Source organism: Mytilus californianus, unplaced genomic scaffold (genome assembly GCF_021869535.1).
Source record: "Mytilus californianus isolate M0D057914Y unplaced genomic scaffold, xbMytCali1.0.p SCAF_9, whole genome shotgun sequence".
Classification (NCBI taxonomy): domain Eukaryota; kingdom Metazoa; phylum Mollusca; class Bivalvia; order Mytilida; family Mytilidae; genus Mytilus; species Mytilus californianus.
Genome location: NW_026262745.1, coordinates 51094762 through 51100243, shown reverse-complemented (window position 1 = coordinate 51100243; position 5482 = coordinate 51094762).

The window sequence follows — 5482 nt, the reverse complement described above, 5'->3', positions numbered from 1 at the left end:
TCTATGGAAGTTTTTCATAAATAAGAATCGGTGGTCAAAATCGAAGACACATTTTATAAAAACAATTGTGTTTTATTTTGTTTAGTAAAGAGAGGAATTTAGTATGATAAATTGTAAGTGAAAGGAGAAAAGAATTAATGCAATCAATGTACTTACTTAGTTGTGACCCTATCAACAGCGGGAACACAGAAATGACCAAACGTCTTACAAAGTATAACATCCTACAAGTAGACAAACACTACCCATTTGACTCATTGAAACATAACATTACGAACTGTTTTGAAGCTAAATCAGATATTGGTAATTTTAATTATTGAAATTAATAATAATTTAATCTACTTGTCTTCGAATTTCACTTTTTCCATCTGGGTTTACAGAACGATATAGTTTACTAACTCAATGATTTAGACTGATGTTAATATTCTACATTCAAATACCCAACAATCAATTTTGTTTATTCAAAATATTATTTTTATTATTCGATTCAAATTTTCAAACATTCGATTTCAACATTCAACATTTGAATTCAATATCTAACATTCTTTTTTCATTCAACATTCATCATTCTTTTTCAACTTTCAATTGTCGTTTTTTTTGTTTTTTTTTTCACTGTTCAATATTCGTTTTTCAACATTCAACATTCAAATTTTTTATTTGATTATTTGTTATTTGATTATTTGATTTTCGACCTTCAACATTTGATTTTCAGCATCAAATATTCGTTATCAACATTCAACTTTCAAATTTTGACATGCAATTTTCAGCATTCAACATTCAACATTAGATTTTATCATAAATCTTCGATTTCAACTATCAACTATAATTTTCAACATTCAACAATTTAAATCAATAATTGTCAACATTCTATTTTTAGCATTCAACATTCAGCATTCCATTCAAAACTTCAACATTCAAATATTCAACGTTCGATTTTCAAAATCTACATTTTATTTGTAGCTTTCAACATTTTCTGTACAATAATCAATTTTCAATTTTAACATAAAACATTCGATTTCAAAATTCAACATGTTAACATGTTCTGAGTAGACGCTTTCGATATGAACAAAAAAGAATTACAACAACTCTTTGGATTGTGTATGCAATCTGGATTTAAAAGTGTCAACCGTTTGAAACAAGTGTTGACAGATATAACGTTGCTTTGTACCAATACAATTTCCTTCGATAAAAAGTTCACTTTTTATGAGGTATCATATAAAACACGATTGAAGTGCAGCGATGTGTGGAATAAATCTGAAACGCCGGTATAAACATAATACTAGTTACTGGAAATAGTGAAAATCGCATGAAACCCAAACGTAGTAAACTAGCCTTTCGATTTGGAATATCATCCTGCATGCACATTATTTGGTAGTGTTTCTCAACTGTATAAAGTTTCACCATTCGTCTAGCTGTTTAAAGTATTTGCAGTTCGTGTAATACAATACTTTAACTAACGAACTTCCTTAAAACGATTGTATAGGGTCAGATGATATTTAAAACTTTCATCTGTGCAAAGTATGATATTGAATAATAAATTATTCAAACTTGTATGTAATACAATATTATGAATGTGATATTATCTATGTACTTCCCGCTGTTAGCCTTTTTTTCTTTATGAATAAGCAACATTAATTTTCAATTTATATAAATGCTGATTTAAATAAGGACATGTGGCATGATTGTCAATGAGACAACTATCCACCAAAATTCAAATGAAGTTGATATAATCAATTATAGGCATTAAACAATGAAAAGGTTTCATACCGAATAGTCGGCTATAAAAGGCCCCGACATGAGAAATATGAAACAATTCAATTGAGAAAACTATCGGTAAACTAAGTTCATTGTGAGAAAGCCGGTGTATAATTAATTTCTAGTGCATAAACCAATATCATTTCTTGTTCATGAATTATGTGATTGTATAATTGTTTTATAACTAAGGAAGCAGTTCCCTCAGACAAACCGATTTCGGACGGATTTTCCTGTCCTGTTTAGGCAGTTGATTTCATGTCCTGAACTGTCGTTATGTGTCGCTGAAGCGGAGTTGCCAAATGTTCTTACACTTGTTAATCTTATGTGTGAAGCGGACTTGGTGAATGTTATCCGTCTTTTTAAACTTTAAGTCTCAAGCATCTGATGGAGGTTATTCAACTTGTCAAAGTTTTTGACAGGTTTGACCTAAGATACAGGCTATACAAATATAGATTCACTTAAACATGAGAAAACTTGTTTTGAAAAATAACTTTCCGATATAAATAGTAGTCAAATCTTCCTATATGGCAAAATTAAAACTGATTACAACACAAATATTTTTTTTCTCAGAAACAAGTTTTAAAAATATGAGAAATATCAATAAAATACAAAGTTGTGATATTTTTATATTGTCCCAAAAATAAAACTGTACGTCCAGATTTTGAAAAACAAATTATAATTTGATTCCAGATCTGAATAATTTTGATAAAAAGACAAACTAATCAAAATACTTACTATGCCTGAACGTATACAGTTGTTTTTCTATCCATTTATTAAAATGTGCACAGTACAGCGGAAAGTGGACTCGGTAAATGTATAGTTCACAACACATCTATGTATCTGGTAATTAAAAGATTTGTTTTATTATATTTGTATTGTATTCATTTTTGTTAACTATTGTATGCAAATCAATCCTTCTGGGTATAAATGGGTTAAAACAGGTCGGTCAAAAGCCATCATATGGGAATTCAAATGGTCTTCCTCTCAGATACATAACGTCCTTGCAATAATAATTCACGTAAAGTACTGTATATGAATTGTAATTACTTTTCAATACTACGAAAGTCAGTGTTAACAAATTATGTTGAATCGGACAACTTAAAAAAAATGGTCATCAGAACAATGTTAAATTCTAAATGGCTAATTTTCAATTGAAGAAACCAAATAATATCTTCCAAAATGTCAATTACCCCTGAAAATAAAGAAAGCCAAAAAGAACAATGTAGTATAGGTCAGTTTTTTCCAATTGAAAATTTTAGTTATATTTCAAAACAATCTCAATATCTAAAACATATCAATAAATTTGATTAAAATCAAACACTAAAAATGTCCTTGATGACTTCTACGTATAGCAACTTTCTTTGTCGTTTAAACAAAACATGATCCTTTTATTAGACTAAAAACGTCTATTAAAACCAAATCTAACAGTAAAATTCAAATAAAATAAAATTGCTCCAATAGCTGACAAATTCTCCCAACTACCTAAAATCGTAATTATTGGAATGACGTTAATATAGATTATAACAAAATCTTGGAAAATAATTGCAAAATTCATGTATTCAAGAACACTAATCTGGACAAATGTACCATGAAATTACGTCAATTCAGATAAACCAAGTCAGACGGACATGTACACCTTACCATTCTATAGATCAGATAAGGTTTATCTTACTTAATGCACATATAAGATAAACTTCCTATCGGTTGATCTTGGGAAACTGAACTAATTGAGAGAACGTAATATTGACAAAGTAAACACGAAAGTGAGGTGAAGTTCATATGAAGTTGAGAAATGTTTATTTTCCCGTATTACAAATGTATTTCCTTTTAAAAGGGTGATATAACTTCCCAAATATATTCCACCAACTCAGATTTCGTAATTCGTCATAGATTTCGCTGTTGATAATCTTGACCTACATTAAATCAAACTTCAATGGGAAACGTTGCCTCCACCGAAAAAAATCAAACACGATCGGCACTGATTTTTAAACTTGCTATTTGAACTTTTATATAAATTTTATTTACACCTGATGAGACCTGTAGGTGTGAGAGCATTTTCAATGTCAATTTCATTATTGTTAACATTTCCAAGGGCCATAACGTACCCAAAAATAATCGATCAGCATGGGAGTTCGAAATTGTCCGCGAATTGGCTTACATACTCTCTAGACATATTATTTTAAAGAAATCTGATGAGAACTGTATGTGTGAGAGACCTTACAGTCCTGAGTTTCGCACTTGTCAAAAACAAACATTAGAATTTCAATAACCCCACTCCGCTTCGTGATGAGGGACAATAATATTTTATCATAAATTATGTTGCAACTTTTTCCGTTTGTGGTAATTTTTGGTGTCATACCACCAATTCACTCCCTTCAATTTAGACCGTATGTAAAAGTAGCCCTACTCTGACACAAAATAGTGCTTTTGATGTCATTGTAAACTTAGACTAACCAACACATTTGCAGAAATGAAACTTTTGGAGAATGAGAAATATATTTAGACCATTTTGAGCCAAAATTTACTTGTCTGTGAGTTTGCATTTAAAATTGAGGATAATGCGCTCCATAGTATACCAATTTAAGATTTCCAGAAACCCAGGTGCTATTTTTAGTAGTACTTGACTTCCACAAGGCATCTCTTTCTTAGAAGACTTTAAACATGGGTTGAAAATTGGCATGTAGAAAGGTGATACATGTAAAATTCAGGATATACCTGGTTTCTATGAAGAGAAACTTAAAGTAAAATATTAAGAAAGCTGTGAAAATTGCAAAATTTGGTTGAATAGATAGGAATTTAAATTGATGGTCTGACACCTTTAAATTCTTTTTTTAGTCATTTAACATACAACGAGTACACTTGGAAATGCAATGTGAATTGATTAGTAATAATCAGCCTTGAATTAGCTTTGAGTAACCAAAGGATTATTGTGATTTAATATTTCTTGGGAGGGGGCATTTTTTTCATTTTTTTGTTTGCATTTTTTTTTTACTTCTCATGAGTCAACCGTTTCAACTGATTTTCACAGTTTAGTTTTTGAATGCTGTTACACAGCTGTCCCAGTTAAGAGTGTGGGTTTTCAACCCCGCCACATTCTTCATGTTCCTCTTCTAAGTCAGCATCCTTTGATTCAGTTGTTGTCGTTAGTTGATGTCTGTCTTCTTTGGATTTTTTTTTTATTTAGGTAGCATAATCAGACCGTTGGTTTCCTATTTTGTATTGTTTAAAATGTTATCATGCGCCGAGGCATTTTATGGCTTACGATATGTTATGGGTTTAGCTCATTGTTGTACAGTACAGTGCCCAGTTAGTGTTCACATCCTTGTCATTTGGTCTCTAGTTTATAATTTTCTCATTTACAATCATACCACATTTCATTATTTTTATATAGCTTGTTAATTATCGAGCTATTGTTAGATTAAGACCCATTATCACATGCCAGCCTTTTAAAAGATTAACGTAAACAATTTATGTTTTTCCAATTGAAAAGCATTTTATAATTTTGTTCTGTTACCAAGAACAGTTCCGAAATGTACATCAAATGATAATTCATGAGTTAAGCGAAACTCCTAGATCAGTGTTTGAAATGAGTTAACAAATTTTCTTGGCTTTCAAATATTCGGCTTTGAGCGTTCCTGGTGAAGGTAAATCCAGAAAAGCGCTTCGGACGCATGAAATTTATAACGTGTTGTTTCCAATTTTTTCAACTTTTTATATGCTGAATGGTAGA